The sequence below is a fragment of the Triturus cristatus genome, chromosome 8, assembly GCF_964204655.1.
Source record: "Triturus cristatus chromosome 8, aTriCri1.1, whole genome shotgun sequence".
Taxonomy (NCBI): domain Eukaryota; kingdom Metazoa; phylum Chordata; class Amphibia; order Caudata; family Salamandridae; genus Triturus; species Triturus cristatus.
Genome location: NC_140591.1, coordinates 70,906,383 through 70,924,201, shown reverse-complemented (window position 1 = coordinate 70,924,201; position 17,819 = coordinate 70,906,383). Strand labels below are relative to the sequence as shown.

The 17,819-nt window shown below is 55.6% G+C and overlaps 1 protein-coding gene across 1 annotated transcript in view; it reads right to left on the bottom strand.

Moving 5' to 3' along the window:
• Nucleotides 1-3,415, bottom strand: part of CASR (calcium sensing receptor) — a 606,327-nt gene extending 602,912 nt beyond the window's left edge. Inside the window, exon 1 of the mRNA XM_085621014.1 lies at nucleotides 2,963-3,415. The gene's annotated coding sequence lies outside the window, so the exon portion shown is untranslated. The remainder of the gene's footprint in view (nucleotides 1-2,962) is intronic.
• Nucleotides 3,416-17,819: the final 14,404 nt, after the last annotated feature.

The following is a 17,819-nucleotide window of genomic DNA, read 5'->3' as shown; positions in this document are numbered from 1 at the left end:
CTGGCCTGACAGTGCGAGCTGCATGGTTCCAATGGGGAGCAAGGTCAAGACTCATTTGCATATGAGCAAAACAACGATGGATTTAACTCAGATCTGTGACTGTGGGTGAATGTTTGACAATGTTCTGCATTCCGTCAATCATCATATTGTGTTGCCTCAACTATTGAACACATCAAAGGCCACTTGTATCAAAAATCCATTTCGCATTCCTTCAATAGCGAATTTTAAGTAATCGCTTTCTAAGGAATGCAAAATGATACGCAAGAACATAGCGGTTACCTAATACTAGTCCCCTAAGATTCGCAATCACAATTACGGAATCGCTATTAAGTGATACTACGCCATGAGTTCCTATGGGCTGCATGGCTCATAGGTATGAATGGTTCTGCAATAGCTAATTTGTGGTTACTTGATTGGTAATCGCAAATTAGGTTATGCACACCCAAGGGTGCTCAAGCACCTAAACAAAATGTGCGCATGTGCGCGCTACATGGCACTTTGAAAAATGCATTTTTCAAGATTTGCACATAGTGACTTGGAGTCGACGGTAATAGCATTTCCTAAATGCACAGTTTGCTTAGAGAAAATGCTTGGTACATGTGCTAAGGGAATCACAAATTGTGATTCCCTATTTGTAGTCTCAGTTTTAGGTAATCACAATTTTTACGATGACCTAAAATTGCAACTACAAAGCCTTTTATACTTCTTAAAAGGCCATTTTGCAGTTGCAAACAGGCGAAACTACCGATTCGCAACGTTTTAGAAAACTAAATTGTTTGATACATGTGGCCCCAGGCCAGGTCTTAAAGTAGCGCTTGACGTGTTTACTTTGTGGACAAAGCCCTGAATCTCTCTCTCCATGGGTGCTCCGCTGCCAGTCCTGCCATCTCCTGCCACCACATCAGGCCACACCCAAACAGGTATTTTGTCCCTTGGTTGTTTTTTTAATCTTAAATTCTTAAGCACTGTATTTAATGTTCTTGTTTTGGCTTTTATCTATTACTGCAATGGCACAAGCCGTACTTGTTTTCAAAGACTCGTGTGTATATAGCCTCGTATAGCCTTGTATGTATCCTCTCGTTTCTATATAGCCTCGTATAGCCTTGTATATATCCTCTCGTTTCTATATAGCCTCGTATAGCCTTGTATATATCCTCTCGTTTGTATATAGCCTGATGAAGTGATCTTCGCGCTCTGAAGTTTGGAAATAAAGATTTTTGTAAGCTAAATTAAGGTATCGATTAGTTACTATCTGCACATGATTGATGCACACACAAAGGTGGACAAAAAACACATAGAGAAATGGTTAAGCTCGTGTCCTGCTATAGTGGGATAAGATGAAACAATTGCTAATTTTCCAGAACTTTTTAAAAAAGTATTCAGCAGCAACGAAATAAAAAAATTCACATTTGTCCCCAATAATACTTAGATTTTTCTAATTTGAATCACCACAACCTGCATAATTAATGTATCCACTAAATTTAGAAAACAAAATAAAAACAGTGAAATAGGTTCGCAGAATCCTCATTTTTTAAACATTAAGATGTCCTTTTACTACTTCCGGAAAGTTATTCCTCATCCTGTGATTAAATTTTGAAGTTTTCACCCCAAGTCGGATATGTGAATAGAGCTCGAACTTCGGTCAGTTTCTGAACTTTGTTATAAACCTGTCACCTGTCTCTCTCCCGTCCCTTCCATGACCTTTCACTTCCCCCTCAATCTCTCTTCACTCCCTCCTCTCCACCTCTCTCTGCCTTCCCCTTTCGCCACCTGTCTCTTCACTCCCTTATCTCTGCCTTCTCTTTTAGCCGCCTGTCTCTTCCCTCCCGTCCCTCACTCCTCGACTTTAGCTCGGGCGCTCTCTCTCCCCCTCTCCCTTCTACCTCTCTCTTTGCCCTCCCCTTCATCAGTCTGCCAGTTTCCTTTCTCCTCGCCTCTTTCTCTCTGTCCTCCCTTGTTACAATCTTACTCTTCTATCCCCTGTCTGCTCTCTCCATCTTTCTCTTCGCTCTATCTCTTACTCTCCCAAACCACTGCTTGTATCTCTTCCACCTCTTTTCCATCTCCCCTTTCCCTCGCCCTTTTCACTGTCGTTCACTTCCCCCCTTCCTCTCTCTTCCTTCTTCAAGTCATTGTCTTCCTTATGGTTCCCTCTCCCCCAATTACTTCTCCATCCGCTCCCTTCCCTCCTTCCTCTCTCTTCATCGTCTTCCTTTTCTTTCCCTCTCTCCCTTTCTTCTCCATAGTCACTTCTCCATCCGTTCTCTTCCCTCCTTCCTCTCTCTTCAGTGTCTTACTTTTCTTTCCCTCTCTCCCTTTCTTCTCTTCAGTTACTTGTCCATCCCTTCCCTTGCCTCTTTCCTCTCTCTTCAGTGTCTTACTTTTCTTTCCCTCTCTCCCTTTCTTCTCTTCAGTCACTTCTCCATCCGCTCTCTTCCCTCCTTCCTCTCTCTTCAGTGTCTTACTTTTCTTTCCCTCTCTCCCTCTCTTCTCTTCAGTTACTTGTCCATCCCTTCCCTTGCCTCTTTCCTCTCTTTTCAGTGTCTTTCTTTTCTTTCCCTTTCCCTTCTCCCAAGTTTCAGTTGCTTCTCCATCCCTTTCCTTCCTTTGCCTCCTTGTTTCTCCCCTTCTATAATTCTCGTCTTTTGTTCCTTGCACCTCCTCTTCATCTCTCTTCCCTCTTCTCCCTCTCCCTCTTTACCTTCAGCATCTTCCTATCCTGACTCTGTTTGCTCTGTTTCTTTTCCTCACTTCCTCCATCCCTTTCATCCTCTCATCGCTTCTTCCTATCACGCCCCATCACCCTCCTACCACCAGTACACACCTCCATCTCTCTTCCTCTCTCCCCCTTACTTAATTTCCCTTTACCTCTAGCATCTCCCCTCCTTGTTTCCTCTTTTAGCCCACCCTCTCTCTCCTCACCCCCCCCCTCCTCCTTCTCACCATCACAGTTCTCCCTTACCTGAAGCCGCAGAAGGTGAGGTGCCACGGGGCTCAGCGGCGAGAGGTGCCCAGGATCAAAGGCCCGCCCGGTGGATGCCGTGCTCACGCCGCCTGCGCAGGGAGCGCCTCCCTGGGGTCCCTGGCGTCTAGGCGCTCACCTCCAAGGACAGCACCGCACTCCCGAATGTCAACCTCTGTATCATTTCCGTCCACAGAGCGGGTTTCCACGACGCACCTTAGCGCCTCGGCGGAGCCTCTCGTCTCTAGGCGCTCACATCCAGAGACAGTTCCAATCCTGCGGACCCGCGCTGTGTCCTTTCCTCCCACGGAGGGGGCGTCAGCTCGGCACCTGCCGCTCCTTGAGGGGTGCCCCGGGGTCTCCCAGCTCCCTTCCACAGACCCTACGGGGAGGTTGGTCTCTTCTCGATGTCTCCCTAGCCCCCACCGCCCCCCAGGGAGGCTGAAATCCGGTCCGGAGCCTGGAGCCAAGCGGACAGAGAGGAAGAGAGAGAGGGAGGGGGGCAGCAGGGGGAGGGCGAGGGAGAACAGGGGGAGGGAGCGGGGAGAGGGAGAGAGAGGGAGGGAGCGCTAATGAATCTGATAAAAGATTAACCTGGACACTTTATGTTCAACACCAAGCGCCCCGGCCCTTTACTCCAGCCTCACACCTCACTCCTCTCACGCACTCTCCCCCGAATCCCTTCTACATCCTCCCTTCCATCCGGTACACCCCCTGCTCCCCAATCCTTCAACACTGCACCCCCTTCTCGCGCCCTTTCCTGTCCCTTTATTGCTTTCCCTCATTTCCCAACTTTCTCACACGTTCTGAATCCTCCTCTCCCCCCTCTTTAGTTTGTCTCTGTATTTTACTATGTTTTCCATGGTGCCTTTTCCTCTCCCTGTCCATTCCCTCGCCTTCCCTCCATTTTATGATCCCTCCTTTCCCACCATATTCTGCCTGTCACTCCCCTGTCTTTCTCTTCCGTGTGTCCTTCTCTGTCCTCACTCACTCCCCAGCTTCACCGCTTCCTGTTCTCTTCCTGAATTACCCCCGTTCCTTCTTGCTGTCCTTTCCTCGCTGCCTCTTTACCTCTCTTTCTTTACATGGTTCTTCCCCCCTCTCTGTATATACTATACAAAACGCTATGCCTCTCTTTCTCCGTTTCTCTTTCTCTGTCTCCCTATCAGGTCGCTCTAACCTGTCTTTACCTCCAGGGCCGGCTTTAGCGCCTGTGGCGCCCTGTGCCACAATCTTTTTTGGCTCCCCACCCCACCCATGACCTCCTCCTCGGATTTCATTACTACCACCGGGCGAAAGTGCCCCTCATCTCTCCTTAGCCCCTCTCTCACATACATTTCATTTGTTTTGAAGCGGTGATGAAGGCTGGCTTTACTAACCCACTCAGCTATCCACATCAAATACAGATCTGTTCTTCGCAGCAGGCAGATTAACCCTCTGCGCTACTTTACAGCGAGACAAAACTGCCACTTCCCATTTCTCTCTCTCTTGCAGGAACTTTAATCACACGAGTTACTTTGACATTTTCATTGCTGCCTGAAAACTGGACGCACGAGGAACTCTGCAGCAGGTGCTTTTAAATTGTAAATTATTCCTAAACCCAGCCTCCCCCCACAGGTTAGTTCCCCCCGCCAGGCCAGCACCTAATACGGCTGCACTGGTCACACCACCCTAAAGCCGGCCCTGTTTAGCTCTGCTTCCAGTGAGGACCGTCAGCATTTTGAACAGGTGCAGCACCGAGGCTGGGATACACAGAACAGGTGCAGCACCGAGGCTGAGATACACAGAACAGGTGCAGCACCGATGCTGGGATACACAGAACAGGGTCAGCACCGAGGCTGGGATACACAGAACAGGTGCAGCACTAAGGATGGGATACACAGAACAGGTACAGCACCGAGGCTGGGATACTCAGAACAGGTGCAGCACAGAGGCTGGGCTTTCACAGAACAGGTGCAGCACTGCGGTTGGGGTTTCACAGAACAGGTGCAGCACCGAGGCCGAGATACACAGAACAGGTGCAGCACAGGGGCTGGGGTTTCACAGAACAGGTGCAGCACCGAGGCTGGGATACTCGGAACAGGTGCAGCACAGAGGCTGGGGTTTCACAGAACAGGTGCAGTACCAAGGCTGGGGTTTCACAAAACAGGTGCAGCACCGAGGCTGGACTTTCACAGAACTTGTGCAGCACTGAGGTTGGGGTTTCACAGAACAGGTGCAGCACTGAGGTTGGGGTTTCACAAAACAGGTGCAGCACCGAGGCTGGACTTTCACAGAACTTGTGCAGCACTGAGGTTGGGGTTTCAAAGAACAGGTGCAGCACCGAGGCTGGACTTTCACAGAACTTGTGCAGCACTGAGGTTGGGGTTTCACAGAACAGGTGCAGCACCGAGGCTGGGGTTTCAAAGAACAGGTGCAGCAGCGAGGCTGGGGTTTCACAGAACTTGTGCAGCACTGAGGTTGGGGTTTCAAAGAACAGGTGCAGCAGCGAGGCTGGGGTTTCACAGAACAGGTGCAGCACAGAGGCTGGGGTTTCACAGAACAGGTGCAGCACCAAGTCTGGGGTTTCACAGAACAGGTGCAGCACAGAGGCTGGGCTTTCACAGAACAGGTGCAGCACAGAGGCTGGGCTTTCACAGAACAGGTGCAGCACAGAGGCTGGTGTTTCACAGAACAGGTGCGGCACAGAGGCTGAGGTTTCACAGAACAGGTGCAGCACAGAGGCTGAGGTTTCACAGAACAGGTGCAGCACAGAGGCTGGGATACACAGAACAGGTGCAGCACCGAGGCTGGGGGTTCGCTGAACAGGTGCAGCACGGAGGCTGGGGTTTTGCTGAACAGGTGCAGCACCGAGGCTGGGATACACAGAACAGGTGCAGCACAGAGGCTGGGATACACAGAACAGGGGCAGCACTGAGGTTGGGGGTTTCAAAGAACAGGTGCAGCACTTAGGTTGGGGTTTCAAAGAACAGGTGCAGCACCGAGGCTGGGATACACAGAACAGGTGCAGCACTGAGGTTGGGGTTTCAAAGAACAGGTGCAGCACCGAGGTTGGGATACACAGAACAGGTGCAGCACCGAGGCTGGGATACACAGAACCGGTGCAGCACTGAGGTTGGGGTTTCAAAGAACAGGTGCAGCACAGAGGCTGGTGTTTCGCAGAACTGGTGCAGCACAGAGGCTGAGGTTTCACAGAACAGGTGCAGCACAGAGGCTGAGGTTTCACAGAGCAGGTGCAGCACAGAGGCTGGTGTTTCACAGAACTGGTGCAGCACAGAGGGTGAGGTTTCACAGAACAGGTGCAGCACAGAGGCTGAGGTTTCACAGAACAGGTGCAGCACCGATGCTGGGGTTTCACAGCACCTTGTGCATTTAAAAAGTGGTTCTATTTCGAAGAGGCTGTCACCTGTGTGCCAGTCCAAAGCAGAGTCACAGTAACTGGTCTTCGTGGCAAACCAAAGAATCAGCACAAGCCACAGGTCTTAGAGCGACAGTCGTAGGACTTCCAGGATGGTGATATGGAACATTCCCGCAGTGAGAATCGTGACAGAACTTGCATATTCTCTCACTCATGCACCTGAGCATTACTCTCTGTGCGTTAAACACTCACTCAGGTGATCTGTCTGTAACCTACATGTTACTCATGCCTTAACTGTGCATGTTCTGAGAGCGACGAAAGCTTGTGCTAGTCTCTCCTGCTGAAATTGTTCTGCAGAAAATTATGGAAGACTGTACTTGCTGCCTTCTATGAGAGGGAAGCTTGCTATGCTAATATTAAACCTGTACTGTGAGGAAGCAAAGCTTGCACTTCTGCTGCTGTCTAAGCTGGATCTCTTCTGTGATGGGGAAAGCTTGCACTGCTGCTGCCCAAGCTGTACCTGTCCTCTGAAGGAGGGAAGGTTGCGCTGCTGCCCCCAACTGTAACTATCCTCTGAAGGAGGAAGGCTTGAGCTACTGCCCCAACTGTAACTATCCGCTGAAGGAGGGAAGCTTGCACTGCCCCAGCCGTACCTGTCCTCTGAAGGATGGAAGCTCGTGCTGCTTCTGCCAAAGCTGTACCTGCCTCTGAAAGAAGGAAGCTCATACTGCTGCTGCCCAAGCTGAACCTGTCCTCTGAAGGAGGGAAGCTTGCACGGCTGCTGCCCAAGCTGAACCTGTCCTCTGAAGGATGGAAGCTTGCACTGCTGCTGCCCAAGCTGAACCTGTCCTCTGAAAGAGGGGAGCTTGCACTGCTGCTGCCCAAGCTGAACCTGTCCTCTGAAGGAAGGAAGCTTGCGCTGCTGATGCCTCATATGCACCTGTCCTCTAAAGGAGGGAAGCTCGCACTGCTGCTGCCCAAGCTGAACCTGTCCTCTGAAGGAGGGAAGCTCGCGCTGCTGCTGCCCAAGCTGTACCTATCCTTTGAAGGAGAGAAGCTTATGCTGCTGCTGCCCAAGCTGAACCTGTCATCTGAAAGAGGGAATGTTGCACTTCCCCAGCTGTACTTGTCCTCTGAAGGAGGGAAGCTTGTGCTGCTTCTGCCAAAGCTGTACCTGCCTCTGGAAGAGGATCCCTCATACTGCTGCTGCCCAAGCTGAACCTGTCCTCTGAAAGAGTGAAGCTTGAGTTGCTTCTGCCTCATCTGTACCTGTTGTCTGAAGGAGGGAAGCTCGTGCTGCTGTTGCCCAAGTTGTACCTATACTCTAAAGGAAGGAAGCTCGCACTGCTGCTGCCGAAGCTGTACCTGTCTGTTGGAAGGCGGACCCCGAGGAGTCGGTGCGACCACCAAGGGGGGGCCCTCACACTGCACGAAGTAGCCGAGCGCTGCCGAGAAGTCTCCTGAGAGATCCTTCTCCTATCACGTACTAGCACAGTAACACCACCACACAGGACTCAAGGAGGTTGTCTTGTGACAAGCAATTCTTTATCAGCAATAAAAAGGTTACGAGGTCAATATTTACACGAAGGGATCGAGGGATCCACCAAAAGTCTCAGTGTCTCTTTGGAAGGGTCGGGGTAGCGGGACAGTCTTTGGCAGGAATGCGGTACGAGGGTACCTGGGGCCCAGTTCTTATCCTCAAGCTGGAGGACCTCCGGATCTCGGATGGGTCGAGCCACGACGGCGTCAGCAGGGCTCCGGCGTACAGTTCGTGGAGAGCCGCGATCCAATCAGCAGGGCTCTCAAGATGGTTTCTGCTCAGCTCGAGCCGCGACGTCGTCAGCAGGGCTCCGAGGGAGGTTTCAGCGAGGTTGGGCCGCGACGGCGTCAGCAGGGCTCCGATGTTCCAGGTGGTTCAGAAAGGGTTCACAGGAAGGAGCCGCGACGCAGTCAGCAGGGCTCGTGATGGTTCCGACAAGAGTTCTTCTCCGTAGGGTCAGCCGCGATTCAATCAGCAGGGCTCTCGACTCCGGGATACAACTGCCGAGCTGTGGTGGGGTCGCCCCAGATATAGGTCTGGAGCCCTTTGATGTCCGGACCTATGCGCCCGAGGGGGCGGAGTGGCCGGGTGGAGGTGGCCAGACGCCCAGCAGGAGAGGCGCCAGGCCCATGGGAGTTGCAGGGCGATCACACCTCGAGAGGGGAGGACAGTTGGGGGTCCCATCGATACTGTCCTCCGCCGGGGGCGATGAATGGTTCCTGCGGCACCCCCTGGCTAGTTCGTGGTGCCTCGATGTCGGGGCTTCGCTGGGGTCGAGGCCGGGTTGAGCGGGGTCGCGCCGGCTGGTGCACGGTGTGACGTGGATGCCAACAAGATGGCGGAGCCACGAGGAGTATGCGTCCACGTGCAGCTCCGGGTGAAGGGCCTTGGTGCAGTTCAGACGGGTGGCCCGTGACGGCCGGGGCGGGGAACGGGCACAATCCAGGGGGTTAAGGACCACGCCACGAGGCCGGGTCCAACAGGCGTCCCCCCCAGCCGAAGGCATGGAGAGTCACCCATCTCCTTGGGGATTCTCCTCGTCAAGGCGGAAGAAGCGGGACAGGCCGTCGGCGTTGGCGTGGTCATTGCCGGGCCGGTGTTCGACGTCGAAGTCCATCCCTTGTAGCGAGATGGACCACCGCAGCAGCTTGGGGTTCTCGCCCCGCATTTGCATTAGCCATTGCAAGGGCCGGTGGTCGGTCTGGACCCGGAAGTGGGTGCCAAAGAGGTAGGGCCGGAGCTTCTTGAGGGCCCACACCACAGCGAAGGCCTCACGCTCAATAGTGCTCCAGCGTTGCTCTCGGGGCAGTAGTCGTCGGCTGATGAAGGCCACTGGTCGGTCGAGCCCCTTTTCGTCGGCTTGGGATAGGACGGCCCCGATCCCATACTCGGAGGCGTCCGTCTGTACCACGAACTCCTTCTGGTAGTCCGGGGCCTGCAGCACCGGAGCAGTACACATGGCTGTCTTTAGGGTGTCGAAGGCTGTTTGGCAGCGGGGTGTCCAGTGTACCTTCTTGGGCTGCTTTTTGGACGTCAACTCTGTGAGGGGGCCAACAATGCTCCCATAGTCCCGGATAAACCGCCGGTAGTATCCGGTGAGGCCCAGGAAGGCCCGGACAGCGGTCTGGGTAGTGGGGGGTTCCCAGGTCTGGATGGCATCTATCTTTGCTTGGAGGGGGGCCACCTGCCCGCTCCCCACTTGATGGCCCAGGTAGGTCACGGATCCGTGGCCGATTTGGCATTTGCTGGCCTTGATTGTGAGCCCGGCCCGCTGAAGGGCGGCCAGGACGGCCTTCAGGTGGAGAAGGTGCTCGGCCCAGTGGTTGCTGTACACGGCAATGTCATCTAAGTAGGCCGCGCTGAAGGCCTCAAGCCCGGCCAAAACCTTGTTCACCAGTCTTTGGAAGGTGGCCGGGGCGTTCTTCATTCCGAAGGGCATCACCCGAAAGTGGTAATACCCATCCGGGGTCGAAAAGGCGGATCTTTCTTGGGCGCCGGGGGTGAGCTGGATTTGCCAGTACCCGGCGGTGAGGTCCAGCGTGCTCAAGTAGCGAGCGGCCCCTAGGCGGTCGATGAGTTCGTCGGCCCGGGGTATCGGGTGTGCGTCTGTCTTGGTTACTGCATTCAGGGCTCGGTAGTCCACGCAGAATCGCAACTCCGGGGGGTGACCGGGAGCTGCGGTCTTGGGCACCAGGACGACAGGGCTGGCCCACGGGCTGTCGGAAGGCTCGATGACCCCCAGGGCCAGCATCTTCGCTACTTCGGCCTGGATGCAGGCCCGCACTCGGTCAGGCACCCGGTAGGCTCTGTGTCGTATGGGGGGGGCTCCCCCCGGTGTCGACGTCGTGGACGCACCAGTGGGTCACCCCCGGGGTGAGAGAGAAGAGGGCTGCGTAGTCCCGCAGTAATTGCTGGCAGTCGTTGCGCTGTTCCGGGGTCAGGGACGAGGCGAGTTGGACCCCTTCGATCGATCCATCGTGAATGTTGGATTGCAAGAGGTCGGGCAAGGGCTCGGAGTCGTCCTCGCCCCCTTCGTCAGTCGCCAGCAGCAGGCTCAGTTCGGTCCGGGCGAAGTGGGGTTTTAGCCTGTTAGCATGTAGGACCCGGAGGGGGTTCCGGGGGGACTCCAGATCGACCAGGTAGGTGACGGGACTTTTCTTCTCCACCACCTTGAAGGGCCCGGTCCACTTGTCCTGGAGGGCGCCGGGTTCGACCGGGGCCATGACCCATACTTTCTGTCCTGGCTCGAATTCTATAGTAGAGGTGTTGCGATCGTACCACCGCTTCATGTCCTCCTGGCTGGCATCGAGGTTGGCTTCGGCCATGGCTCGGAACCTGCGGGTCTGGTTTCGGAGGGTCAGGAGGTATCGGTAGACGTCAGGAGGGGCTCCTCGGGGCTTCATCTCCCAGCCCTCCTTGACCAGGCTGAGCGGTCCGCGGACCGGGTGTCCATACAATAGTTCAAACGGGCTGAACCCCAGGGACTTCTGCGGGACCTCCCGATAGGCAAACAGGAGGCAGGGCAGCAGGACATCCCATTTCCGCCTGAGGGGTTCTTCCAGGCCCTGGATCATCCCTTTTAATGTTCGGTTGAACCGCTCAACCAGTCCGTTCCCCTGAGGGTGATAGGGGGTCGTGAACTTGTATTTGACCCCGCACTGTTGCCACAGAGACCGCATGTACCTGGAGATAAAGTTCGTGCCGCGGTCGCTCACCACTTCGCTGGGGAATCCCACTCGGGAGAAGATCCCCATCAAGGCCCGGCCTACCACAGGGGCCGTTATAGTTCTTAGCGGGACCGCCTCCGGGTACCTGGTGGCGTGGTCCACGAGGACCAGGATGAAGCGGTGGCCCAGGGCGGTTTGGGGGTCCAGGGGTCCCACAATATCGATTCCGACCCGTTCGAACGGGGTGCTGACGGCTGGAAAGGGCTGGAGGGGGGCCTTGACCCGACCCCCCGTCTTTCCGCTGGCTTGGCAGGTCTGGCAGGACCGGCAGTGGTTGTCCACATCTCTCCGCATCCGGGGCCAGTAGAAGTGGGTCACCAGACGACTGTACGTTTTGTCTTGCCCCAAGTGTCCGGCGAGGGGCACATCATGGGCCAGGTTGAGAAGGAACTCCCGGAAGCGGAGGGGGACCACCAACACGCGGCTGGCCCCGAGTTCTGCTACTTTCTGTTCACTGTACAACAGGCCCTCGGTCCAGTAGATCCAGTGGGTGCCGGTCTGGTCACCGTTGGCTTGCGCGGTCGCCTGTTGTCGGACCCCCTCGAGAGAGGGACAGGACTGTTGTTCTTGCTGGAACTGCTCTCGGGTGGGGCCCCCTTCGTGTCGCCATTGTGTCAGCTCTGGGAGGGCGCTCGGAGAAGCCATCTCTTCGGGGGAGGATTCGCTGGGTCCAGGATCGGTGTCCGCCTCCTCCTCGCCGCTGGTGGGAGGGGGTGTGAGCCCCTCGGGCTGGGCGGTCCCGGAGGTCGAGGATGAGCGGGGGGCCTGGGTGGTCATGGACCGGGTGATGGCGCAGGCCCAATCAGCCAGTCCCAACATTCGGAGGTGCTCTCGTCGCTCTACTTGAGCCCAGGGGGAACTTTCCAAGTCGTTCCCCAGGAGGCAGTCGACTGGGGCGTCGTCGCGCACTGTCACCTTCAGCAGGCCCGTCACCCCTCCCCACTCGAAGGGGACCAGGGCCATCTGGCATAGGCTTTCACTGTTGTCGGCCGTCCGTACGGGGCACAGCACATTCGGTAGAATCTGCTCAGGGGTCACCAGGTGGCAGCGGACAGCGGTGATACTGGCGCCTGTGTCACGAAGGGCTTCGGCCCGTTGTCCATTGACCGTGACCTGCTGCCGGTACTTCTGGGTGTTGGTTGGGATGGGGGTGCAGGGTACCATCTCTCGGCTACCCAGGCAGACCAGGGACATGGCTGCCGGCTCCCACTCAGTGTTCTCTCGGTCGAGGGCCTCCTCTTCCTCTTCTCCTCCCCCCAAGGCGGCGGCTGTCAGCTGCCGGGGCGGGTGCCCGCCGGCCCCGTTTCTTCGGTTCAGAGGGCAGGCCGGATCGCTGGCAAAGTGTCCGGTTTGTTGGCAGCCGTAGCAGGTCACTGGTGGCCGTGGTCCGGGTCGGGCCGGGCCCACCTTTCGGGCTAGGCTCGGGGAGAGATGTGGCTGCGGTGGCCCTCGAGGGGGGCTCCTGGGGGCCCCGGCGGGAGGGTCTCGGTTCCTGTTCGGCCCTCCCCCCCCACCGCGCTGGCGGGGGGGTCCGTTGGGGTTCCTCTGGTACTCCCCCATTGAGTTCCGGGGGACCCGGGAGTTGACCCATCGATCGGCCTTGACGGCAAGTTTTCGCGGGTCGGTCATTTTGCTGTCGAGGAGGTGCTGTCTCAGTTCCACGAAGCAATTGTTGGAAAGGTGTTCCCACACGATGAGGTCGACCAGCTGCCCGTAGGTGGTTACTTTGCTCCCTTTGATCCACCCTTCTAGGGCCCGACTGAAAAAGTCCACATATTCCACCCATGTGGTACCCGGGATTTTCTTGCAGTCTCTGAACCGCTGGCGGTACATTTCCGCTGTTAGCCCGTAGCGGGTGAGCAGGGCCTCCTTCATGTGATCGTAGGAGGTCATCACCTCCTCCGGTAGCTGGAGCAGCGTGTCCCGCCCCTCACTCAGGAACCGCCCCCACAGGCCCGCGCCCCAGTCCTTTCGGGGCACCCGATGAGAGGTCATGGCCACCTCGTAGGCCTTGAACCATTGTTGGATGTCGTCATTCTTGTAATACTCCTTGACGACCTCTTTCGGGATATGTACCTTGGCCTCGGAAGGCGGTAGAGTGTCTCTAGTACTGGGGGTGTCGGTCCCCCCGTTCTTGGCCTTGATCTCGAGCTCCTTGAGACTGCGCTCGTGCTCAAGAGTTAGTTTCTTTTCCTCCAACTCCCGGTGTCGTCTCTTCTCCTCTATCTCTTCTTGAAGGCGCAGCTGCTCTAGGGCCAGTTTCTTTTCTGCCAGCTGGAGTTCACCGTCCAGCCGCAGTCGGGCGAGCTCTAGCTCGTGGCTCCGGACCTTTTCCCGCTCTCGTATTTCTTCTTCGGATAGGCCGGTTTCTAGGCTCTTTCTTCCTCCGGTTGCCGGAGTCCGTGCGGTTGCTGCGGTCTCAGTCAGGGGCAAGGGCCCTTCTTCCTGGGAGGGGCCTGCCCCGGCCTCCAACCATGCCCTCAGAGCTTTCTGCATCTCCTCTTTGGTACCTAGGCTGGTGGTTGCAATGCCTTTGTCTTTGCAGAACTGTTTCAATTCTTTGTGCGTATATTCTTCCAGCCGTTCGGGCTGGAACTCCATTGTCGCGTTGTTTTCCTGGCTGCTCATGATGCTGTTCGTTTGGATGGGTAGCTAGTGGGTACTGGCTGGTACGTACTGCGTTCGGCTCGGATCCCGTCGCTGGCCACCAAATGTTGGAAGGCGGACCCCGAGGAGTCGGTGCGACCACCAAGGGGGGGCCCTCACACTGCACGAAGTAGCCGAGCGCTGCCAAGAAGTCTCCTGAGAGATCCTTCTCCTATCACGTACTAGCACAGTAACACCACCACACAGGACTCAAGGAGGTTGTCTTGTGACAAGCAATTCTTTATCAGCAATAAAAAGGTTACGAGGTCAATATTTACACGAAGGGATCGAGGGATCCACCAAAAGTCTCAGTGTCTCTTTGGAAGGGTCGGGGTAGCGGGACAGTCTTTGGCAGGAATGCGGTACGAGGGTACCTGAGGCCCAGTTCTTATCCTCAAGCTGGAGGACCTCCGGATCTCGGATGGGTCGAGCCGCGACGGCGTCAGCAGGGCTCCGGCGTACAGTTCGTGGAGAGCCGCGATCCAATCAGCAGGGCTCTCAAGATGGTTTCTGCTCAGCTCGAGCCGCGACGTCGTCAGCAGGGCTCCGAGGGAGGTTTCAGCGAGGTTGGGCCGCGACGGCGTCAGCAGGGCTCCGATGTTCCAGGTGGTTCAGAAAGGGTTCACAGGAAGGAGCCGCGACGCAGTCAGCAGGGCTCGTGATGGTTCCGACAAGAGTTCTTCTCCGTAGGGTCAGCCGCGATTCAATCAGCAGGGCTCTCGACTCCGGGATACAACTGCCGAGCTGTGGTGGGGTCGCCCCAGATATAGGTCTGGAGCCCTTTGATGTCCGGACCTATGCGCCCGAGGGGGCGGAGTGGCCGGGTGGAGGTGGCCAGACGCCCAGCAGGAGAGGCGCCAGGCCCATGGGAGTTGCAGGGCGATCACACCTCGAGAGGGGAGGACAGTTGGGGGTCCCATCGATACTGTCCTCCACCGGGGGCGATGAATGGTTCCTGCGGCACCCCCTGGCTAGTTCGTGGTGCCTCGATGTCGGGGCTTCGCTGGGGTCGAGGCCGGGTTGAGCGGGGTCGCGCCGGCTGGTGCACGGTGTGACGTGGATGCCAACAAGATGGCGGAGCCACGAGGAGTATGCGTCCACGTGCAGCTCCGGGTGAAGGGCCTTGGTGCAGTTCAGACGGGTGGCCCGTGACGGCCGGGGCGGGGAACGGGCACAATCCAGGGGGTTAAGGACCACGCCACGAGGCCGGGTCCAACACTGTCCTTTGAAGGAAGGAAGATCGCGCTGCTGCTGCCCAAGATGTACCTGTCCTCTGAAGGAGGGAAGCTTGCACTGCTTTTGCCAAAGCTGTACCTATCTTCTGAAGGAGAGAAGCTTGATCTACTGCTGCCTCAGCAGGACCAGTCCTCTGAAGGAGGAAAGCTCGACCTACTACTGCCTCAGCTGTACCTGTCCTCTGAAGGAGGGAATTTTGCGCTGCTGTTGCCCAAGCTGTACCTGTCCTCTGAAGGAGGGATGCTCATGCTGCTACTGCTAAATCTGTAACTAGGGGTGGGCGGAATTAGCGGAAGTGCCCTTTGCCAAATATCGCGAAATGGCACAAAATCTCAGCGATCACGCGATATTTCGCGTGATCGCGGAGAGTAGTGCTTCCGGTCGGGGTTTCATTTTTGTTACAGGAGCATCGTGCCAGAATGATTCCTGCCCTGCATATTTACCCAAGAAGATGCCACCGTTTTGTGCAATACCTCTACTCGAGTACTTTCTACTGGCTAATCAGTAAGTGCTAACTTTGCCACGGCGCCGACGGCCCTGGGGTCCCTCGAGTCAGCTGTCCATCATAGTGGGGGAAAGGGCGGGAAGACGCTGCCCACCGCTGGTGTGTGGGGCGGGGCTTCCATGCAGTTCACATGCCTCTTGTTTATAAAGGGCCAGAGACCGATCAGAGCAGCAGACGAGGAGCCAGAACCTCCTGGTGTCAGGAACTACAAGGGGATTGCGCATGAGAAAGTCATGGCTGCACAGAGCTCCACCAAAGATCACAGGTAATTTTTGACGGTAGATATGGGGAGAAAAGCACACCTGCCCAGCCTCGACCTAGCTCCCGAATGTTTTGTGCTGATTAATGCGTTACTGAATTTGAGTTTCAACTCGGGCCCCTGCTTTATTTATATCTGTAAGTGCTTCCTGTTGAGGTTTAATTTTTGTGACAGGAAAGGAAGGACTCAAGGCGACAATTTCCGTTCCCTCGCGGAAATTGCGACAATTCGACATTTTCGCGTTCCGCAAAAATGTCGAATTGTCGCAATTTCCGCGAGCGGAACGGAAATTGTCGCCCACCCCTATCTGTATGTCGGGATGTCAGCAGCACAAGGTAATTAGGCGAGCCACTAACCTGTGAAAACAGCCAGCAGGGACGACAGCAGCGGAGAGAGGCCTTCCTATTCGCCCTGATACTGCCTCCCACCCAGGGATGGTCACTGGTATGGAAGGAAGCACCGTGGGGAACAGGGAAGAGAGAGCAAATCAGGAAATAGCGGATGTGAGTGTCGGGCGAAAGTTCCCGTTCCACACGGCTGGGAGTAACTGCGGAGGAATTAAAACATAAGCATAAGTATCTTGTAGGGAATGAACATGACCAAGACAGTACAGTATCAGTAGTGGGGGATCCTACTACTCACAAGTCTGTCGTGTGGGTACGCTATGGCGTAGTGGGTTCCACTCCTCCCCGTGGCTGCTCTGCGCCACAAATGTCTGGGATGAGAGTCAAGGTAATGTACTTTGGAAATACGATGGCTTCGTACCAATGTGAAAGCGAACAGCGTGTACTCCGCTTTGTAGGGAAGCTAGGCAAAGTAACAGGTATGTGAGCGTCTGAAAAGGGCGTTGTTTAACACGCACTTAGCGCCCCTTACCTGTCACCGTTGGCTGTAGTCGAGTCCGTGTCCGTGAGTAAAGCTTGGGATGGTTCCGTATACCGAAGCGGGTAGGAAAGCGTCCGCCTTCGGAATACCTTGGTCACGCTTCCGACAGCTCCAGCGGGAAGGAAAGCGTCCGCGCTGCGGCAGGGGCGTGTGTGTAGATGGCGGGAATTGCGGCTGGTCCTAGCGGGAAGGCAAGCGTCCGCGGTAAGCTGAGGTCCCAATGGTGACACTGGCTCTGTGGCGGCTTGTAGCGGGAAGGCAAGCGTCCGCGGTCCTCTGGGAATCCTAGGCGAAGGTAAACCACAACGAAGCCTCGATGCAGTCTTCTGGTTCCGGTCGGATTGTCAAGCACTCACCTTGTTTCAAGGTGGAGCTTATATAGGGGCGGGTTCTTTCCTGGTTCCCGCTCTTTTCCCGGCCCTGCCCCACGGTGTTATGGGAGTTGTAGTGCGTGTGTGTGTGCACTGCTCCCGTCCTTTTCTTTTGGTTGGAAGGGCCTGATACGCGTGAGGGAACTCTCGTCCATGCCTGTCTCCCTGGATAATCGCTACAGAACCCCCTCTCAAGGACCACCGACTCGGCGGGCGACCAGGTTTACCAGGATTGTTTCTATGGAACTGGTCTAGCAATTCAGGGCATCGGAGATTCTGTATGGGTTCCCAGGTCCTGTCTTCCACCCCATACCCCTTCCATTCAACCAGATATTGCACTCTCCCTCTCACCAATCTGGAATCTAATAGTTGGTGGACCTCAAACTCTTCTTGGCCATCAATATCTATGGGTGGAGGTTTATCTGGCAACCTCATGGTAGTGGGGCAGGGTTGGAGCAAGGACACGTGAAACACAGGGTGTATGTGCCATGCCTCGGGTAAAGTCAATCTCATAGCAACGGGATTTATTACTTTCTCAATATAGTAGGGACCGATGTATTTGGGTTTTAGTTTTCCCACTCCCTTTAAGTGTAAGTTTTTTGTGGCCAACCATACCCTGTCCCCTACTTGATACTCAGGTTCTCTTGTTCTCTTCGTGTCAGCATAGCGTTTTTGTGCTGCTTGAGCTGCGACGAGATGCTGTTTGGCATCTAGTAAAACCGCCTTCAGGTGTTCATGATGTTCCTTTATACTGGGAAGGTTGGTGGTAACAGGCCATTCAAAAGGTAGCATGTTCGGATGGTATCCATAGAGACAAAAGAAAGGGGAGC